The sequence below is a fragment of the Arachis hypogaea genome, chromosome 17 (assembly GCF_003086295.3).
Source record: "Arachis hypogaea cultivar Tifrunner chromosome 17, arahy.Tifrunner.gnm2.J5K5, whole genome shotgun sequence".
Lineage (NCBI taxonomy): Eukaryota > Viridiplantae > Streptophyta > Magnoliopsida > Fabales > Fabaceae > Arachis > Arachis hypogaea.
Genome location: NC_092052.1, coordinates 57,450,660 through 57,473,230, shown reverse-complemented (window position 1 = coordinate 57,473,230; position 22,571 = coordinate 57,450,660). Strand labels below are relative to the sequence as shown.

Sequence of the window (22,571 nt, the reverse complement as noted above, 5' to 3'; positions counted from 1 at the left end):
GGTTGCTAAGTTAGAGAAAATCTGCTTAGAATTTTCTGTCTGTTGCTCAGAAGATGATGGAAAAGGCTTGCTATTGCCAAACCTATTTCTTCCACCATTATTTTTATTGAAGCCTTGATTAGGCTTCTGCTGATCCATCCATGAGAAATTTGGGTGATTTCTCCATGAATGATTATAGGTGTTTCCATAGGATTCTCCCATGTAATTCACCTCTTCCATTGTAGGATTCTCAGGGTCATAAGCTTCTTCTTCAGAGGAAGCTTCTTTAGTACTGCCGGATGCAGCTTGCATTCCAGTCAGACTCTGAGAAATCATATTGACTTGCTGAGTCAATATTTTATTCTGAGCCAATATGGTATTCAGAGTATCTATCTCAAGAACTCCTTTCTTCTGAGTTGTCCCATTATCCACAGGATTTCTTTCAGAATTGTACATGAACTGGTGATTTGCAACCATTTCAATGAGTTTCTGGGCTTCTGCAGGCGTCTTCTTCAGATGAAGAGATCCACCAGCAGTGTGATCCAATGACATCTTGGATAATTCAGACAGACCATCATAGAATATACATAGAATGCTCCATTCTGAAAGCATGTCAGAAGGACACCTTCTGATCAATTGCTTGTATCTTTCCCAAGCTTCATAGAGGGATTCACCTTCCTTCTGTCTGAAGGTTTGGACTTCCACTCTAAATTTGCTCAATTTTTGAGGTGGAAGGAATTTGACCAAGAAAGCATTGATCACCTTTTTCCAAGAGTTCAGGCTTTCTTTAGGTTGTGAGTCCAACCATGTCCTAGCTCTCTCTCTTACAGGGAAGGGAAAAGCATAAGTCTGTAGACCTCAGGATTAACCCCATTGGTCTTAACAGCATCACAGATTTGCAAGAATTCAGCTAAGAACTGATGAGTATCTTCCAATGGAAGTCCATGAAATTTTTAATTCTGTTGCATTAGAGAAACTAATTGAGGCTTAAGCTCAAAATTGTTTGCTCCAATTGCAGGAATTGAGATGCTTCTTCCATAGAAGTCAGAAGTGGGTGCAGTAAAGTCACCAAGCATCTTTCTTGCATCTCCACCATTGTTATTGGGTTCGGCCATCTCTTCTTCTTTGTCAAAAAATTCTGTCAGGTCCTCTCCAGGGTGTTGTGCTTTAGCTTCTCTTAGCTTCCTTTTTAGAGTCCTTTCAGGTTTTGGATCAGCTTCAACAAGAATGTTCTTATCCTTGCTCCTGCTCATATGAAAAAGAAGAGAACAAAAAAGAATAGGAATCCTCTATGTCACAGTATAGAGATTCCTTTATGTGAGTAGAAGAATAGAAGAATAGAATGAAAAAGGAAGAAGAAGAAGAAGAATTCGAACACAGAGAGAGGAAGAGGGTTCGAATTTTTAAGAAGAGGAGAAGTGTTAGTAAATAAATAAAATAAATAGAAAGAGATGAGAGAGAGAGTTTTCGAATTTTTAATTAAAAAGAAAAGAAAAATATTTTTGTTTTTATTTTAATTATTGGTTAGAATTCAAAAATGTTAAAAGAAATAAAATAAGATTAAAACTTAAAACAATTAGTTAATTAAAAAGAATTTTGAAAAAAGGGTTAGTTATTTTCGAAAATTGGAGAGAGAAAAGTAGTTAGGTGATTTTGAAAAAGATAAAAAATGGTAAAACAATCAAAAGGTCAAGTAGTTAATGGAAAAAGATTTGAAAATCAATTTTGAAAAGATAAGAAGTTAGAAAAAGATTTGAAATTAAGTTTTGAAAAACATATGATTGAAATCTATTTTGAAAAAGATTCGAAAAGAAAATTAAAAAGATTTGATTTTTGAAATTAAAGTTGATTACTTGACTAACAAGAAACTAAAAGATATGATTCTAGAATTTAAAGATTGATCCTTTCTTAATAGGCAAGTAACAACTTAAAATTTTTGAATCAAAATATTAAATGTTAGTAATAAATTCGAAAATATGAAATAAAAATAAGGAAAAGATTTTGAAACTCAATTTTAAAATTTTCAAAAAAAATAAAAAATAAAAAAGATTTGATTTTTGAAAAAGATAGAATTTTTTTTAAATTGAAATTTTGACTTGAATAATAAGAAACAACTAAATTTTGAAAATTTTTTACCAAATCAATTCAAAATTTCGAATTTTATGAGTAAAACAAGGGAAATATATTTTTTGATTTTTTGAATTTTAATGATGAGAGAGAAAAACACAAAAATGACACAAAACATAAAAGTTTAAGATCAAAACAACTAATGCATGCAAGAACACTTTGAATGTCAAGATGAACACCAAGAACACTTTGAAGATCATGATGAACACCAAGAACATGTTTTTGAAAATTTTTTAGAAAAGAAGAACATGCAAGACACCAAACTTAGAAATTTTTAATCTATAGATACTAATAATTCAAGAATGCATATGAAAAATAAGAAAAGACGTAAAACAAGAAAATGTAAAGATCAAACAAAGACAATCATCAAGAACAACTTGAAGATCAATGAAGAACACATGCATGAATTTTCAAAAATTAAAGAGCATGCAATTGACACCAAACTTAAAATTTGACACAAGACTCGAACAAGAAACACAAAATATTTTTGGTTTTTATGATTTTATTAATTTTTTTTGTATTTTTCGAAAATATTGTGGAAAAAGAAAATAAAAGAACTTCAAATTTTTTAATAAGAATTCCAGGAATCATGCAATGTTATTCTAAAGTTTCGGTCCAAAAATTTAGACATGGCTAAATAGCCAGCCAAGCTTTATGTGAAAGCTTCGGTCCAAAAATTTAGACATGGCCAAATGGCCAGCCAAGCTTCAGAATACAAATTCAGACATACAACAGCCAAATAGATGGGAATCCAAAGGCTCTTGCCATGATAAGTGGAAGCCTCAGTCCAAAAAATTAGACATGGCTTAGCAGCCAGCCAGGCTTCACATATCATCTGAAACTCTAGAATTCATTCTTAAAAATTCTGAAGAACAAAATTAAATTTTTTTTGAATTTTTTTTTCGAAATTAAAAATAAAAAGATTAAACATAAAATAAAATTACCTAATCTAAGCAACAAGATGAACCGTCAGTTGTCCAAACTTGAACAATCCCCGGCAACAGCGCCAAAAACTTGGTACACGGAATCGTGATCTTAACACTTCTTCACAACTCCGCGTAACTAACCAACAGTGCACTAGGTCGTCCAAGTAATAAACCTTACGTGAGTAAGGGTCGATCCCACGGAGATTGTCGACTTGAAGCAAGCTATGGTCATCCTTGTAAATCTCAGTCAGGCGGATTCAATTGATTATGAGGTTTTGATAATTAAAATATAAATAAAACATAAAATAAGATAAAGTTACTTATGTAATTCATTGGTGGAAATTTCAGATAAGCGTCTGGAGATGCTTTGTTGCTTCTGAACCTCTGCTTTCCTATTGCCTTCTTCCAACCATGCGTTACCTCCTTCCATGGCAAGCTGTAAGATCCTCTCAGTGAAAATGGTCCTCTACGGTTTCTGCACGGCTAATCAACTGTCAGATTTCTCGTCTCGGATGAAAAATACCAGGTACAGCTACCGCATGGCTAATCATCTGTCGGTTCCTGCTAGCGTCGGAATAGAATCCATTGATCCTTTTGCACACTATCACTTGCCCCCAACATTTGCAGATTTGAAGCTCCTCACAGTCATTCCTTCTTGGATCTTACTCGGAATACCACAGACAAGGTTTAGACTTTCCGGATCCCAGGAATGGCTGCCAATAATTCTAGCCTATACTACGAAGATACTAATCTCACAGACTCGGTCCGTGTATTAGATATCCAAGAGAGTATACTCCAGCTGTCGTCCAATGACTACGTTGAACATCATGTAGACCATTTTGTGGTTGTCAGGCACGCGATCTTGCCTAAGCGAGTAACGAAGATTGGGTGATTGTCATGGGTCACCCCTTCATTCTGACTTAACTGAATTAAGTACGAGAGTATATCTTAGAGAAGAAGTAGGCATGAATTGAATAGAAAATAGTAGTAATTGCATTAATTCATGAAGAACAGCAGAGCTCCACACCTTAATCTATGGGGTGTAGAAACTCCACCGTTGAAAATACATAAGTGAAAAGAGGTCTAGGCATGGCCGTGAGGCCAGTCCCCAAAATGTGAACAATGGTCTCTAAGATCAAAGTGATCAAAAGATATTCCAAAGATATAAAAGAAATCTCTAAAAGTAGTTTTTATACTAAACTAGAAGCCTAGGGTTACAGAAAATGAGTAACTAAGTGCAGATAGTGCAGAACTCCACTTCCGGGACCCACTTGGTGTGTGCTTGGGCTGAGCATTGAAGCTTTTTCGTGTATAGGCTGTTTCGGAAGTTAAACGCCAGCTTGGGTGCCAGTTTGGGCGTTTAACTCCAATTCTGGTGCCAGTTTGGGCGTTTCACACCAAGATGTTTTAGGCTGACTTTGAACGCCAGTTTGGGCCATCAAATCTCAAAAAAAGTATAGACTATTATATATTTCTGGAAAGCCCAGGATGTCTACTATCCAACACAATTGAGAGCACGCCAATTGGGCTTCTGTAGCTCCATAAAATCGACTCCAAGTACAGGAGGGTCAGAATCCAACAGCATCTGCAGTCCTTTTTCATCTTCTAGATCAGATTTTTTTCTCAGGTCCCTCAATTTCAGCCAGAAAATACCTAAAATCATAGAAAAACACACAAACTCATAGTAAAGTCCAAAAATATGATTTTTGAATAAAAACTAATAAAAATATAATAAAAAGTGACTAAAACATACTAAAAACTATGTAAAAACAATGCCAAAAAGGGTATAAATTATCCGCTCATCAGGCACCAAACTTGAGAAACTCTAAGTTTGGCACCAGCTTTGGAGTCTGCAGTGGTCCCCTTCTTGCTAACGAGCCAGCATGTGATTCCTTAATTATTTTGATTAAACTTTATTTTAATTACAAATAGGAAAATATATTATTTAGTTCTAAAAAATATATTTTACATTAAATAGGATTAGATATAAAAGGTAAAAGAATAAGCCCTTTGGAAAATCTCTTCTCTCATACCTCATTCCGCACTTTATAGTTTTACAGAATCCTAATTTTCTCTCTGAACCATGAGCAGCTAAACCTCCACTGTTAAGGTTAGGAGCTTTGCCTATTGTATGGATTGATACTATTATTTTTCTATTTTAATTCATGTACTGATTTTTATTTCAAGAATTGTTTTCGTTCTTTATCTTATGGATCTGGGTGGAACGGAAGTATGACCCTTGTTCTAATTGAGTTCTTGTATAACTTAGAAAAGCTCTTTACTTGAACAACAGCTTGAAAACAATTTCTCCTAAATTTCTAATTATCTGAACTTAACGGGATACGTGACATATAATCCTCTTATATTTGGGTAATTAGGGTTTCTGTGGCATATAAACTAGAATTGAACTTCACCCTCTAATTAGAATTCAGTGACCAAGGAATTGGCGGTTGATGAAGGTTAGAGGAGACTAAAAAGGTCTAAGGAATTAGGGTTTAGTCACATATAGTTTGCCATGAATTGAATCTTGCATGATTAAAATAGTTAGTAAGAAAAGTCAATCCAGAAGATAGATATCTCTGAAGCCTTAACTGTTTTCTCCTTATTATTTACACCAATTTACTGCTTGCTTTCTGATTCTCTGAATTACTGTTTGATGCATTTGAATTCTCAACACTCTTTTCTGTTTGTCTAACTAAGTAAATCACTTAACCATTGTTGCTTAGTCCATCAATCCTCGTGGGATCGACCCTCATTCACTTGAGGTACTACTTGGTACGACCCGGTGCACTTGCCGGTTAGTTTGTGGGTTATAAATTCCGCACCATGTATCTCCCAGCCCAAAGAGGCTGTCTAGATATGCCTTTATATCCTTTTCTTTCAACCCGAGTTTGTCGAAGGCGAGGATTGACTGTGATTAACAACTACTGGTTGTTTGATTTCTTAGATTAGGTGTTTTTACTTTGATTGCATTTAACTTATTTCTTTAAATTTAAAAAAAATATATTTTGATTTATTTTATTTAAGTTTTTTTCTTTTTTTCTTTTAATTTCTGAAATTAAGTTTGGTGTCCCCTTAGTTGTTTTATTCTTCCTAGTTATTTTATTTATTGAGTTTAAATTTTATACTCCTTTTTGCTTATTAGTTATTTTATTTTCTTAATTATTCAGTTTATTTTCTTTATTTTATTTTTCTTTTATTTTTGTTTTCTTTTATATTTTATTTTATTTTCCTTTATGTTCTTTCTTCTTTGCTTTCCTGTTTACCACATGGTACGTTTAATTCTGTTTGGTGCTTTGTGCTAAGAAAAAATAATGGAGAGAGATCACATGGGTTATTACTGATGTCATGAAAACTGCCTCTCAACAATTTTCTACCGGCAAGTGCACCGAATTGTCGTCAAGTAAAAACTCACTGTAGAGTGAGGTCGAATCCCACAGGGATTGGTTGGTTGATCAATGGTTCACAGAATTGCAATCACACCTTTGCAACTCTGCACAACTAACCAGCAAGTGCACTGGATCACCCAAGTAATACCTTACGTGAGTAAGGGTCGATCCCACGGAGATTGCCGGCTTGAAGCAAGTTATGGTTATCTTGTAAATCTTAGTCAGGAGATTAGTGACAAAAATGATTTTGTTTATGAAAAGTAAATAACATGAAATGAATGATACTTGTGATTCAGTAATGAGGAACAGGTTGAGGTTCCGGAGATGCTCTGTCGTCTGAATCTCTACTTTCCTACTGTCTTCTTCTCTAAACATGTATGGCTTCCTTCCATGGAAAGTTGTATGTTGGTGGATCACCGTTGTCAATGGCTACCATCCGTCCTCTCAGTGAAAATGGTCCAGGTACGGTTTCTGTACGGCTAATCAACTGTCGGATCTCTCGTCTCAGATGAAAAATACCAGGCACAGCTACCGCATGGCTAATCATTTGTCGGTTCTCACTTGTGTCAGAATAGGATCTCTCTATCCTTTTGCACACTGTCACTGTGCCCAACATTCATGAGTTTGAAGCTCGTCACGGTCATCCCGTCTCAGATCCTACTCGGAATACCACAAACAAGGTTTAGACTTTTCGGATCTCAGGAATGCTGCCAATTGGTTCTAGCCTCTACCACGAAGGTTCTAATCTAACGAATTTTGAATGCTCTGTTGTCAGGAGAGGCATGTCAAATCCGTGGATCAGAGACCCAAGAGATACACGCTCAAGCTGTCGCCCAATGACTATGTTGAGCTCAGATAGAATGGGAGTGGTTATAAAGCACGCGTTCATAAAGTTGAGAATGATGATGAGTGTCACAGATCATCATATTCTTTATACTGAAGTACGAGTGAGTATCTTAGAACAGAATCAAGCGTAATTGAAAAGAAAACAATAGTAATTGCATTAATCTATTGAGACACAGCAGAGCTCTTCACCCCTACCTATGGGGTTTAGAGACTCATGTTGTAGAAGATACAATATGAGATATAAAAAATGTCATAAGTGCTCAAATGAATCTCTAAAAGTAGTTTTTATACTAAACTAGTTACTTAGGTTTTCAGAAAATGAGTAACTAAGTGCAGATAGTGCAGAAATCCACTTCTGGGGTCCACTTGGTGAGTGTTTGGGCTGAGCTTTGAAGCTTTTACGTGCATAGTCCCTTCTTGGAGTTAAACACCAGCTTGGGTGCCAGTTTGGGCATTCAACTCCAGTTTTGGTGCTAGTTCCGGCGTTTTACGCCAGAAAAGGGTCTCTGGCTGGCGTTTGGACGCCAGTTTGGGCCATCAAATCTCGGGAAAAGTATAGACTATTATATATTGCTGGAAAGCCCAAGATGTCTACTTTCCAACGCAATTGAGAGCGCGCCAATTGGACTTCTATAGCTCCAGAAAATCCACTTCGAGTGCAGAAGAGTCAGAATCCAACAGCATCTGCAGTCCTCTCTAAGCCTCTGAATCAGATTTTTGCTCAGGTCCCTCAATTTTAGCCAAACAATACCTAAAATTACAGAAAAACACACAAACTCATAGTAAATTTCAGAAATATGATTTTTGCATAAAAACTAATAAAAATATAATAAAAAGTAACTAAAACATACTAAAAACTACCTAAAAATAATGCCAAAAAGCGTATAAATTATCTGCTCATCACAACACCAAACTTAAATTGTTGCTTGTCCCCAAGCAACCAAAAACAAAATAGGATAAAAAGAAGAGAATATACAATAAATTTCAAAATATCAGTGAAGCTTAGTTCCAATTAGATGAGCGGGACTAGTAGCTTTTTGCTTCTAAACAGTTTTGGCATCTCACTTTATCCTTTGAAGTTCAGAATTGTTGGCCTCTTTAGGAACTCAGAAATATAGATAATGTTATTGATTTTCCTAGTTAAGTTCTTTTTTATTCCTGAACACAGCTACTTTATGAGTCTTGGCCGTGACCCTAAGCACTTTGTTTTCCGGTATTACCACCGGATACATAAATGCCACGGACACATAACTGGGTGAACTTTTTCAGATTGTGACTCAGCTTTGCTAGAGTCCCCAGTTAGAGGTGCCCAGAGTTTTTAAGCACACTCTTTTGCTTTGGATCACGACTTTAACCACTCAGCCCCAAGCTTTTCGCTTGGACCTTCATGACACAAGCACATGGTTAGGGACATCTTGATTTAGCCGCTTAGGCCAGGATTTTATTCCGTTGGGCCCTCCTATCCATTAATGCTCAAAGCCTTGGATCCTTTTTACCCTTGCCTTTTGGTTTAAAGAGCTATTGGCTTTTTCTGCTTGCTTTTTTTTTTTTGCAAGCTTTTGCTTTTTCACTACTTTTTCTTGCTTCAAGAATCAATTTTATGATTTTTTTTAGATCACCAATAACATGTCTCCTTTTTCATTATTCTTTCAAGAGCCAACTTTTCTTAATTCCAATTTCAAATATGCACTATTTAAGCATACATTCAGAAAACAAAAAGTATTGCCACCACATCAAAATAATTAAACTATTTTCAAGATAAAATTCAAAATATATGTACTTCTTTTTCTTTTGCAAATAAAAGTATTTTTCATTTAAGAAAGGTGAGAGATTCATGGGATCATTCATAGCTTTAAGACATAGACTCTAAACACTAATGATCATGTAATAAAATCAAGACTTAGACAGAAAATAAACATAAAAACAAACAATTAACAATAAAAGAAAGGAAATTAAGGAGCGGGTCCACCTTAGTGACGGCGGCTACTAATACATATGGAATAATAATTAAAGACATAAAAATAAATGACTCTAATACTAATGCTCATGTAACTCTTAAAATAGGTTTCTAATAACAAAAGTTATCACAGAGTTAGGACTCAACAACCTTTATTTTGAGAGATAAGTGCTCCTTCAATCTGTGGGACGTCTGGCGCTTCAGGGGACAGCTTCTGGCGCTTCAGCTCCTATAGATCACGCCCCTGCTTCTCCTGTTCCTTGAGCAGTTTGCAGAGCATGCTATTTTGATTTTGTTACTCTTCTTTGAGTTGATCCATAGCTTCTTGTAGCTTGGTGACAAAAGCTTCTAAGCGGGTCCAGAATTCAAATTGAGGAATTTATGGGAGGAGCTCGTGCGCCCTCCTCTTGATGGGGTTGTCTTGAACTTGAGTTCCATCCATCACCTTTTTGGTGATTGGGCGTTCAACTGGGATATATTCATCCACACCCATCTTTACCGCCGCATCTTTACATAACAGACTAATCAAGCTTGGGTAAGCCAATTTGGCATCGGTGGATTCCTTGTATGCAAATATGTAAATTAAATGGGAATGGGGAAATTGAGCATCAAATTAAGACAGAATGTAAAAGAATAGGTAGATCAGAGATGGGAAAAGCTCATTGGGGTCAGGAGATGTTATTATTCTCCGGATCAAATTCATTTTCATCTCTTCCTCAATCAATGCATTCATTAATCTCCTTGGCAATCTTAGGTGATTGGATCCCGATTCCTTGGCAATCCAATCTCTCTAAGTATGAACAATTGCCCAATTCCTTGATTTAAGTGCTCATGGAAAGAGATGAGGTATGGTCACTGATTATACCACACATATTCATAGATCAAAGTGTTGGTAGGATTACATGTCACGATATCCATCCAAACCCCAATCTAATCCAACGTGAGAAAGCATTTCTAGCATGATCTCCTCATTCCTCTTCCAAGGTTCAGAGGAGATCCAATTATGAATAGCTTATTTTCCAAGACAACTATCCAATTGGATGAAGAACGAAAGCTTTCTAGTTAGATCAAGAGAAAAGAAAGAAGAAGAAGAATGAAAACTAATATTGATCCATTGAATTACACAAAGCTCCTTAACCCAATGAAAGGGGTTTAGTTGTTTATATGTCTAAAAATGGAAAATGAAAATGAAAAGTACATTGCAAAATTGAAAAGTTGCAGAGAAAGTAAAATTGGGCAGAGTTTCAGTACTCTCTATAATCCCCCCTAACTTAAATTCTAAGCTATTTATACACTTTCTTCAATGGATCTCTCAGGCTTGGATGTGGGCCTTGGCCTTTTGTTGAAGCAGATTCAACTGGCTCACCATGGTGTTAAATAAGGACGTTGGCTAATTAACGATTCTGCCTAAATTCTGAAGTTGCTGGTAGTGACGTTTGCCTCAACGTTGGAGAGCCAACGTTACATTCAACGCTGCTGACTTGTGCATGCGCATACTGCCGTGTCCGTGTGCACACCTTTGAGTTTTTCTGCCTGTGCGTATGATGAGCGGATAATTTATATGCTTTTTGGCATTGTTTTTAGTATGTTTTTAGTAGAATCTAGTTACTTTTAGGGATGTTTTCATTAGTTTTTATGTTAAATTCACATTTCTGGACTATACTATGAGTTTGTGTGTTTTTCTGTGACTTCAGGTATTTTCTGGCTGAAATTGAGGGACTTGAGCAAAAATCAGATTCAGAGGTTGAAGAAGGACTGCTGATGCTGTTGGATTCTGACCTCCCTGCACTCAAAATAGATTTTCTGGAGCTACAGAACTCAAAATGGCGCGCTTCCAATTGCGTTGGAAAGTAGACATCCAGGGCTTTCCAGAAATATATAATAGTCCATACTTTGTCTAAGTTTAGATGACGCAAACCGGCGTTCAACACCAGCTCTCTGCCCAATTCTGGCGTCCAGCGCCAGAAACAAGTTGCAAAGTGGAGTTCAACGCCCAAACTGGCACCAAAACTGGCGTTCAACTCCAGGAATGACCTCTACATGTGTAACACTCAAGCTCAGCCCAAGCACACACCAAGTGGGTCCCGGAAGTGGATTTATGCATCAATTACTTACTTCTGTAAACCCTAGTAGCTAGTTTATTATAAATAGGACTTTTTACTATTGTATTAGACATCTTTGGATCATCCTGGATTGTATTCTGATCCTGTGATCACGTTTTAGGGGGCTGGCCATTCGGCCATGCCTGGACCTTTCACTTATGTATTTTTAACGGTAGAGTTTCTACACTCCATAGATTAAGGTGTGGAGCTCTGCTGTTCCTCAAAGATTAATGCAAAGTACTACTGTTTTCTATTCAATTCATCTTATTTCGCTTCTAAGATATTCATTTGTACTTCAACCTGAATGTGATGAACGTGACAATCATCATCATTCCTTATGAACGTGTGCCTGACAACCACTTCCGTTCTACCTTAGATTGAATGAGTATCTCTTTGATCTCTTAATCGGAATCTTCGTGGTGTAAGCTAGAATGATAGCGGCATTCAAGAGAATCCGGAAAGTCTAAACCTTGTCTGTGGTATTTCGAGTAGGATTCAATGATTGAATGACTGTGACGAGCTTCAAACTCGCGAGTGCTGGGCGTAGTGACAGACGCAAAAGGAGGGTGAATCCTATTCCAGCATGATCGGGAACCTCAGATGATTAGCCGTGCCGTGACAGGGCATCTTGGACCATTTTCACAAGAGGAGGGGATGTAGCCACTGACAACGGTGATGCCCTTACATAAAGCCAGCCATGGATAGGAGTAAGACTGATTGGATGAAGACAGCAGGAAAGCAGAGATTCAGAGGAACGAAAGCATCTCTACACGCTTATCTGAAATTCTCACCAATAATTTACATAAGTATTTCTATCCTTCTTTTATTACTACATTTCGAAAACTACATAACTATTTTATATCCGCCTGACTGAGATTTACAAGGTGACCATAGCTTGCTTCATACCAACAATCTTCGTGGGATTCGACCCTTACTCACGTAAGGTATTACTTGGACGACCCAGTGCACTTGCTGGTTAGTTATGCGAAGTTGTGAAGATATGTTTAGACCATGGTTCTGTGCATCCATTTTTGGTGCCATCGCCAGGGAATCAATTTCGAACAATAATTCACAACCTGAGTAACAATTTCGCATACCAAGTTTTTGGCGCCGTTGCCGGGGATTGTTCGAGTTTGGACAACTGACGGTTCATCTTTTTGCTCAGATTAGGTAATTTTCTTTTTGTTTTATTTTCAAAAATTTTTCAAAATTCTTTCAAAAAATTTCTCCTTTGTTTTCGAAAAAAAAAATTTTTAAAATAAAAATGTTTTCAAAAATATATTTTTCTTTAGAATTTTTAAGAATGAATTCTAGTGTTTCATGAAGCATGTGGAAACCTGGCTGGCTGTAAAGCCATGTCTAATTCTTCTGTGTAGGGCATGTCAGGCGTGTCATGTCTGAGTTACATACTAAAGCTTGGCTGGCTATTAAGCCATGCATGACCCTTTGATTGGAGCTTTAGGCTAAAGAACATAAGATTCCTGGAATTCATATTAAAAATTTTGGAATCCTTATTTTTCTTTTTCAAAATAATTTTTGAAAAAATTAAAAGAAAATACAAAAAAATCATAAAATCATAAAAATCAAAAATATTTTTCATGTTTCTTGTTTGAGTCTTGAGTCATGTTATAAGTTTGGTGTCAATTGCATGTTCATCTTGCATTTTTCGAAAAAATTCATGCATTCATAGTGTTCTTCATGATCTTCAAGTTGTTCTTGGTAAGTCTTCTTGTTTGATCTTTGCATTTGCATGTTTTGTGTCTTTTCTTGTTTTTCATATGCATTCCTGAATTCTTTATGTCTAAGCATTAAAGAATTCTAAGTTTGGTGTCTTGCATGTTTTCTTTGCATTAAAAATTTTTTCAAAAATGTGTTCTTGATGTTTATCATGATCTTCATAGTGTTCTTGGTGTTCATCTTGACATTCATAGCATTCTTGCATGCATTCATTGTTTTGATCCATGACTTTCATGCATTGCATAATTTTTCTTGTTTTTCTCTCTCATAAAAAAAATTCAAAAAATCAAAAAAAAAATATCTTCTCCTTTTTCTTCTCATAAACTCGAAAATTAGATTTGACTTTTTCAAAAATTTTTAAAAATCAAGTTGTTTCTTATGAGTCAAATCAAATTTTCAATTTAAAAATCTTATCTTTTTCAAAATCTTTTTCAAAAATCAAATCTTTTTCATTTTTCTTAGTTATTGTCGAAAATTTTAAAAATATTTTTCAAAAATCTTTTTCTTATTTTTATATCAAATTTTCGAAAATAACAATAACAATTAATGTTTTGATTCAAAAATTTTAAGTTTGTTACTTGCTTGTTAAGAAAGATTCAAACTTTGAGTTCTAGAATCATATCTTGTGATTTCTTGTGAATCAAGTCATTAATTGTGATTTTAAAAATCAAATCTTTTTCAAAAACTAACTTCAATCATATCTTTTCAAAAATATCTTCTTATCTTATCTTTTTCAAAAATTTGATTTCAAAATATCTTTTCTAACTTCCTAACTTCTTATCTTTTCAAAATTTGTTTCAACTAACTAACTAACTTTTTGTTTGTTTCTTATCTTTTTCAAAACCACCTAACTAACTCTCTCTCTCTCTCTCTCTCTAATTTTCAAAAATATCTCCCCCCTTTTTTTCAAAATTTCTTTTTAATTAACTAATTATTTTAATTTTCGAAAACTACTAACCTTTTTCAAAAACTATTTTCGAAAATTACTAACTCTTTTTCAAAAATAATTTTCGAAAATTCTCTTTCTCTCTCATCTCCTTCTATTTCATCTACTAACACTTCTCTTCATCTCATATCTCTGCTTTTCTCACCCTTGTGCTTCTTTCCTTACATTACATTCTTTGTCCCCTTCCTTTCTTCCACTCACACAGGGACCTCTATACTGTGGTATAAAGGATCCCTATTATTATTATTATTATTTCTGTGCCCTCTTCTTTGTCATATGAGCAGGAGCAAGGACAAGAATATTCTTGTTGAAGCAGATCCAGAACCTGAAAGGACTCTGAAGAAGAAACTAAGAGAAGCTAAATTACAACAATTCAGAGATAACCTTTCAGAAATTTTCGAACAGGAAGAGGAGATGGCAGCCAAAAATAATAATAATGCAAGGAGGATGCTTGGTGACTTTACTGCACCTAATTCCAATTTACATGGAAGAAGCATCTCCATTCCTGCCATTGGAGCAAACAATTTTGAGCTGAAACCTCAATTAGTTTCTCTGATGCAGCAGAACTGCAAGTTTCATGGACTTCCATCTGAAGATCCTTTTCAGTTCTTAATTGAATTCTTGCAGATATGTGATACTGTTAAGACTAATGGAGTAGATCCTGAAGTCTACAGGCTCATGCTTTTCCCTTTTGCTGTAAGAGACAGAGCTAGAGTATGGTTGGACTCTCAACCCAGAGATAGCCTGAACTCTTGGGATAAGCTGGTCACGGCTTTCTTAGCCAAGTTCTTTCCTCCTCAAAAGCTGAGCAAGCTTAGAGCTGATGTTCAAACCTTCAGACAGAAAGAAGGTGAATCCCTCTATGAAGCTTGGGAAAGATACAAGCAGCTGACCAAAAAGTGTCCTTCTAACATGCTTTCAGAATGGACCATCCTGGATATATTCTATGATGGTTTATCTGAGCTATCAAAGATGTCATTGGATACTTCTGCAGGTGGATCCATTCACCTAAAGAAAATGCCTGCAGAAGCTCAAGAACTCATTGACATGGTTGCTAATAACCAGTTCATGTACACTTCTGATAGGAATCCTGTGAGTAATGGGACGCCTGTGAAGAAGGGAGTTCTTGAAGTTGATACTCTGAATGCCATATTGGCTCAGAATAAAATATTGACTCAGTAAGTCAATATGATCTCTCAGAGTTTGAATGGAATGCAAGCTGTATCCAACAGTACTCAAGAGGCATCCTCTGAAGAAGAAGCTTATAATCCTGAAAACCCTGCAATAGTAGAAGTAAATTATATGGGTGAACCTTATGGAAACACATATAATCCATCATGGAGAAATCACCCAAATCTCTCATGGAAGGATCAAAAGCCTCAACAAGGCTTTAATAATGGTGGAAGAAATAGGTTTAGCAATAGCAAGCCTTTTCCATCATCCACTTAGCAACAGACAGAGAACTCTGAACAAAATACTTTTAATTTAGCAAACTTAGTCTCTGATCTATCCAAGGCCACTGCAAGTTTCATGAATGAAACAAGGTCTTCCATTAGAAATTTGGAAGCACAAGTGGGCCAGCTGAGTAAAAGGATCACTGAAATCCCTCCTAGTACTCTCCCAAGCAACACAGAAGAGAATCCAAAAGGAGAGTGCAAGGCCATTGACATAAGCACCATGGCCGAACCTATAAGGGAAGGAGAGGACGTGAATCCCAAGGAGGAAGACCTCCTGGGACGTCCAATGATCAATAAGGAGCTTCCCTCTGAGGAACCTAAGGAATCTAAGACTTATCTAGAAACCATAGAGATTCCATTGAACCTCCTTATGCCATTCATGAGCTCTGATGAGTATTCCTCTTCTGAAGAGAATGAGGATGTTACTGAAGAGCAAGCTGCCAAGTTCCTTGGTGCAATCATGAAGCTAAATGCCAAATTATTTGGTATTGAGACTTGGGAAGATGAACCTCCCTTGTTCACCAATGAACTAAGTGATCTGGATCAACTGACATTGCCTCAGAAGAGACAGGATCCTGGAAAGTTCATAATACCTTGTACCATAGGCACCATGATCTTCAAGGCTCTGTGTGACCTTGGTTCAGGGATAAACCTCATGCCCCTCTCTGTAATAGAGAAACTGGGAATCTATGGGGTGCAAGCTGCTAAAATCTCATTAGAGATGGCAGACAATTCAAGAAAACAGGTTTATGGACAAGTAGAGGACGTGTTAGTGAAGGTTGAAGGCCTTTACATCCCTACTGATTTCATAGTCTTGGATACTGGAAAGGAAGAGGATGAATCCATCATCCTAGGAAGACCTTTCTTAGCCACAGCAAGAGCTGTGATTGATGTGGACAGAGGAGAATTGATCCTTCAAATAAATGAGGACAACCTTGTGTTTACAACTCAAGGATCTCTCTCTGCATCCATGGAGAGGAAGCATAAAAAGCTTCTCTCAAAGCAGAGTCACACAAAACCCCCACAGTCAAACTCTAAGTTTGGTGTTGGGAAGCCACAATCAAACTCTAAGTTTGGTGTCAAACCCCCATATCTAAACTCTAAGTTTGGTGTTGGGAGGTTTCAACAAAGCTCTGCACATCTGTGAGGCTCCATGAGAGCCCACTGTCAAGCTATTGACATTAAAGAAGCGCTTGTTGGGAGACAACCCAATGTTTATTTATCTAATTTTCATTTTTTTCATGTTTTATTAGGTTCATGATCATGTGGAATCACAAAATAAATATAAAAATTGAAAACAGAATCAAAAATAGCAGAAGAAAAATCACACCCTGGAGGAAGACCTTACTGGCGTTTAAACGCCAGTAAGAAGCATGTTTTGGGCGTTCAACGCCAGAACAGAGCATGGTTCTGGCGCTGAACGCCAGAATTGGGCAACATCTGGGCGTTTGAATGCCAGAAATGCACCCTGGAGAAGAGATGGCGCTGAACGCTCAGAACAAGCATGGTTCTGGCGTTCAACGCCCGAAATGGGCTACAAATGGGCGTTCAACACCCAGAACAAGCACCAATCTGGCGCTGAACGCCCAGAGTTGTGTGCAAGGGCATTTTGCATGCCCAATTTGGTGCAAGGTTGTAAATCCTTAAACTCCTCAGGATCTGTGGACCCCACAGGATCACCTCAGGATCTGTGGACCCCACAGGATCCCCACCTACCTCCACTCACTTCTTCTCACCCCTCTTTCACACAATCCCATAAACACTCTTCCCCAAAACCCTTCACCAATCACCTCAATCTCTCTTCCCCATCACCTCTTCACCACTCACATCCATCAACTCTTCCCCATAAACCTACCTCATAAACTCCACTTACCTTCAAAATTCAAAATCAATTTCCCACCCAAACCCACCCTATATGGCCGAAACTTACCCCCCTCCCTTCCCTATATAAAGCCTTCCATTCTTCCTCATTTTCACACAACACAACCCTCTCTTTCTCTTCTTGGCCGAAACACACCTCCCCCCCCCCCTCCTCTCCATATTTTCTTCTTCTTCTTCATCTATTCTTTCTTCTCTTGCTCGAGGGCGAGCAAAATTCTAAGTTTGGTGTGGTAAAAGCATAAGCTTTTCGTTTTTCCATTACCATTGATGGCACCTAAGACCGGAGAATCCTCTAGAAAAGGGAAAGGAAAGACAAAAGCTTCCACCTCCGAGTCATGGGAGATGGAAAGATTCATCTCCAAAGCTCATCAAGACCACTTCTATGATGTTGTGGCCAAGAAGAAGGTGATCCCCGAGGTCCCTTTTAAACTCAAGAGAAATGAGTATCCGGAGATCCGACATGAAATTCAAAGAAGAGGTTGGGAAGTTCTAACAAACCCCATCCAACAAGTCGGCATCCTAATGGTTCAAGAGTTCTATGCTAATGCATGGATCACTAGGAACCATGATCAAAGTAAGAACCCGAACCCAAAGAATTATCTCACCATGGTTCGGGGGAAATACTTAGATTTTAATCCGGAAAATGTGAGGTTGGCGTTCAACTTGCCAAACATGGAAGAGAACGCACGGCCCTACACAAGGAGAGTCAACTTTGATCAAAGGTTGGACCAAGTCCTCATGGACATATGTGTAGAAGGAGCTCAATGGAAGATTGACTCCAAAGGCAAACCGGTTCAACTAAGAAGACTGGACCTTAAGCCTGTAGCTAGAGGATGGTTGGAGTTCATTCAATGCTCAATCATTCCCACTAGCAACCGGTCTGAAGTTACTATAGACCGGGCCATCATGATCCATAGCATCATGATTGGAGAAGAGGTGGAAGTTCATGAGATTATACCTCAAGAACTCTACAAGATGGCTGACAAGTCCTCCACTATGGCAAGGTTAGCCTTTCCTCACCTCATTTGCCACCTATGCAATTCGGCTGGGATTGACATAGAGGGAGATATCCTCATTGAAGAGGACAAGCCCATCACTAAGAAAAAGATGGAGCAATCAAGAGAACATAGAGAAGCTCATCATCAAGAAATCCCTGAGATTCCTCAAGGGATGCACTTCCCTCCACAGAACTATTGGGAGTAAATCAACACTTCCCTAGGAGAATTAAGTTCCAACATGGGACAACTAAGGGTGGAACATCAAGAGCACTCCATCATCCTTTATGAAATAAGAGAAGATCAAAAAGCAATGAGGGAGGAGCAACAAAGACAAGGAAGAGACATAGAAGAGCTTAAGGACATCATTGGTTCCTCAAGAAGAAAACGCCACCATCACTAAGGTGGACTCATTCCTTGCTCTTACATTCTCTGTTTTTTGTTTTCTATGTTAAGTGCTTATCTATGTTTGTGTCTTCATTACATGATCATTAGTAGTTAGTAACTTTGTCTTAAAGATATGAATGTCCTATGAATCCATCACCTCTCTTAAATAAAAACTGTTTTAATTTAAAAGAACAAGAAGTACATGAGTTTCGAATTTATCCTTGAACTTAGTTTAATTATATTGATGTGGTGACAATGCTTCTTGTTTTCTGAATGAATGCTTGAACAGTGCATATGTCTTTTGAAGTTGTTGTTTAAGAATGTTAAATATGTTAGCTCTTGAAAGAATGATGACAAGGAGACATGTTATTTGATAATCTGAAAAATCATAAAAATGATTCTTGAAGCAAGAAAAAGCAGCAAAGAACAAAGCTTGCAGAAAAAAAATAGAAAGAAAGAGAAAAAGCAAGTAGAAAAAGCCAAAAGCTCTTAAAACCAAGAGGCAAGAGCAAAAAGCCAATAACCCTTAAAACCAAAAGGCAAGGGCAAATAAAAAATATCCCAAGGCTTTGAGCATCAGTGGATAGGAGGGCCTAAAGGAATAAAATCCTGGCCTAAGCGGCTAAACCAAGCTGTCCCTAACCATGTGCTTGTGGCGTGAAGGTGTCAAGTGAAAACTTGAGACTGAGCGGTTAAAGTCAAGGTCCAAAGCAAAAGAAGAGTGTGCTTAAGAACCCTGGACACCTCTAATTGGGGACTTTAGCAAAGCTGAGTCACAATCTGAAAAGGTTCACCCAATTATATGTCTGTGGCATTTATGTATCCGCTGGTAATACTAGAAAACAAAGTGCTTAGGGCCACGGCCAAGACTCATAAAGAAGCTGTGTTCAAGAATCATCATACTGAACTAGGAGAATCAATAACACTATCTGAACTCTGAGTTCCTATAGATGCCAATCATTCTGAACTTCAATGGATAAAGTGAGATGCCAAAACTATTCAAGAGGCAAAAAGCTACAAGTCCTGCTCATCTGATTGAAGCTATGTTTCATTGATAGTTTGGAATTTATAGTATATTCTCTTCTTTTTATCTTATTTGATTTTCAGTTGCTTGGGGACAAGCAACAATTTAAGTTTGGTGTTGTGATGAGCGGATAATTTATACGCTTTTTGGCATTGTTTTTAGTATGTTTTTAGTAGAATCTAGTTACTTTTAGGGATGTTTTCATTAGTTTTTATATTAAATTCACATTTCTGGATTTTACTATGAGTTTGTGTGTTTTTCTGTGATTTCAGGTATTTTTTGGCTGAAATTGAGGGACGTGAGCAAAAATCAAATTCAGAGGTTGAAGAAGGACTGCTGATGCTGTTGGATTCTGACCTCCCTGCACTCAAAATGGATTTTCTGGAGCTACAGAACTCAAAATGGCGCGCCCAAACTGGCACCAAAACTGGCGTTCAACTCCAGGAATGACCTCTACACGTGTAACACTCAAGCTCAGCCCAAGCATACACCAAGTGGGCCCCGGAAGTGGATTTATGCATCAATTACTTACTTCTATAAACCCTAGTAGCTAGTTTATTATAAATAGGACTTTTTACTATTGTATTAGACATCTTTGGATCATCCTGGATTGTATTCTGATCCTGTGATCACGTTTTAGGGGGTTGGCCATTCGGCCATGCCTGGACCTTTCACTTATGTATTTTTAACGGTAGAGTTTCTACACTCCATAGATTAAGGTATGGAGCTCTGCTGTTCCTCAAAGATTAATGCAAAGTACTACTGTTTTCTATTCAATTCATCTTATTTTGCTTCTAAGATATTCATTCGTACTTCAACCTGAATGTGATGAACGTGACAATCATCATCATTCCTTATGAACGTGTGCCTGACAACCACTTCCGTTCTACCTTAGATTGAATGAGTATCTCTTAGATCTCTTAATCGGAATCTTCGTGGTGTAAGCTAGAATGATGGCGGCATTCAAGAGAATCCGGAAAGTCTAAACCTTGTCTGTGGTATTCCGAGTAGGATTCAATGATTGAATGACTGTGACGAGCTTCAAACTCGCGAGTGCTGGGCGTAGTGACAGACGCAAAAGGAGGGTGAATCCTATTCCAGCATGATCGGGAACCTCAGATGATTATCCGTGCCGTGACAGGGCATCTTGGACCATTTTCACAAGAGGAGGGGATGTAGCCACTGACAACGGTGATGCCCTTGCATAAAGCCAGCCATGGAAAGGAGTAAGACTGATTGGATGAAGACAGCAGAAAAGCAGAGATTCAGAGGAACAAAAGCATCTCTACACGCTTATCTGAAATTCTCACCAATGATTTACATAAGTATTTCTATCCTTCTTTTATTACTACATTTCGAAAACTACATAACTATTTTATATCCTCCTGACTGAGATTTACAAGGTGACCATAGCTTGCTTCATACCAACAATCTCCGTGGGATTCGACCCTTACTCACGTAAGGTATTACTTGGACGACCCAGTGCACTTGCTGGTTAGTTATGCGAAGTTGTGAAGATATGTTTAGACCATGGTTCTGTGCATCCGTTTTTGGTGCCATCGCTAGGGAATCAATTTCGAACAATAATTCACAACCTGAGTAACAATTTCACATACCAGCGTACGCACAACACACTATGCTTTTTGGGCAGCTTCAATTTTGAAGAGCAATCGAAGATGTTGGACCAAGCGTTGGGGTGCAAATGTTACTACAAACGCTGGGACTTGTGCGTACGCACGCTGCTCTGTGCGTGCACACACTTTCTTTTTTTCTCCTTGTGCGGACGCACACCATGCCATGCGTACACACGTATAGCAGAACTCCCAGCTCCACATTTTGATCATCTGTCGCGGACGTTTGACCCAGCATTGGCCTGGCAACGCTGCTTCCAATGTTGCTGCTCGTGCGTGCGCACACTGCCTTGTGCGTGCGCACACTGCCTTGTGCGTGCGCACACTTCTGAATTTCTCTTCTTATGCATACGCACACTATGCCGTGCGTACGTACACTAGGTGATTTTCACAAGCCCAGAATTGAGCACCCTTAAAGACGTTGGAGGTAACGTTGGTGATCCAACGCTCTCTCCAACGTTGGCACCAGCAAGTTCAGATGTTGTAGTCCTTCTCCCCACGTTTGAGGCAACATTGGTAAGCCAACTTAGCCACCAACGTTGCTTCCTTTTCTTCATTCCATGGCCATTTTTCTTTGATTTTCCATGCTTCTCTTCACGTGTCATCAATACATATATGCATCAAAGCTTTGCTAAAGTCATGGAAAATTTCATCATTCTTAGCATACAAGTAGTTTTGGCCAAAATCTCATGAAAATACATCAAATTAAACATATTTGAATGATTCAAGGTATGTATGAAACTCCCATCCTAATGCTTGCTTATAGCTCAAGAAAGTGCATAAAACCTAATGAAATCAAAAGAAAATGGCTAGTGAAACTAGCCTAAGATGCCTTGGCATCAATTACTCACACCCAATGAGTATTATTATTATTGTGGATGGAGGAACTACCCCAATTTTGGTTGGCAAAGTCTAAACAAAAGAAACTTCAATGCTCCATGTTCCAACTATCAAGAACCACCATCTCCATACTCATACCAAGAACCACCACCTCTCTATCCATATCAAGAACCATCATCTTTCTACCCATATCAAGAACCACCATCTCCCTATCCATACCAAGAACCATCCTCTTTTTACACTTATCAAGAACCATCATCTCCTTTTTATTCATATTAAAAACCACCCTCCTCTCCTTATTCATATCAAGAACCATCAGGTCTTGAGCTTCTCATGAAAGAATTCAT

At 37.7% G+C, this 22,571-nt stretch overlaps 2 non-coding genes across 2 annotated transcripts; one reads left to right on the top strand and one right to left on the bottom strand.

The window, feature by feature from the left end:
• Nucleotides 1-589: 589 nt before the first annotated feature.
• Nucleotides 590-693, top strand: LOC112768078 (small nucleolar RNA R71). Its single transcript, XR_003185516.1, has one exon. It is a non-coding gene; the product is annotated as a small nucleolar RNA R71 (small nucleolar RNA).
• Nucleotides 694-14,819: 14,126 nt separating this feature from the next.
• Nucleotides 14,820-14,927, bottom strand: LOC112767715 (small nucleolar RNA R71). Its single transcript, XR_003185157.1, has one exon. It is a non-coding gene; the product is annotated as a small nucleolar RNA R71 (small nucleolar RNA).
• Nucleotides 14,928-22,571: the final 7,644 nt, after the last annotated feature.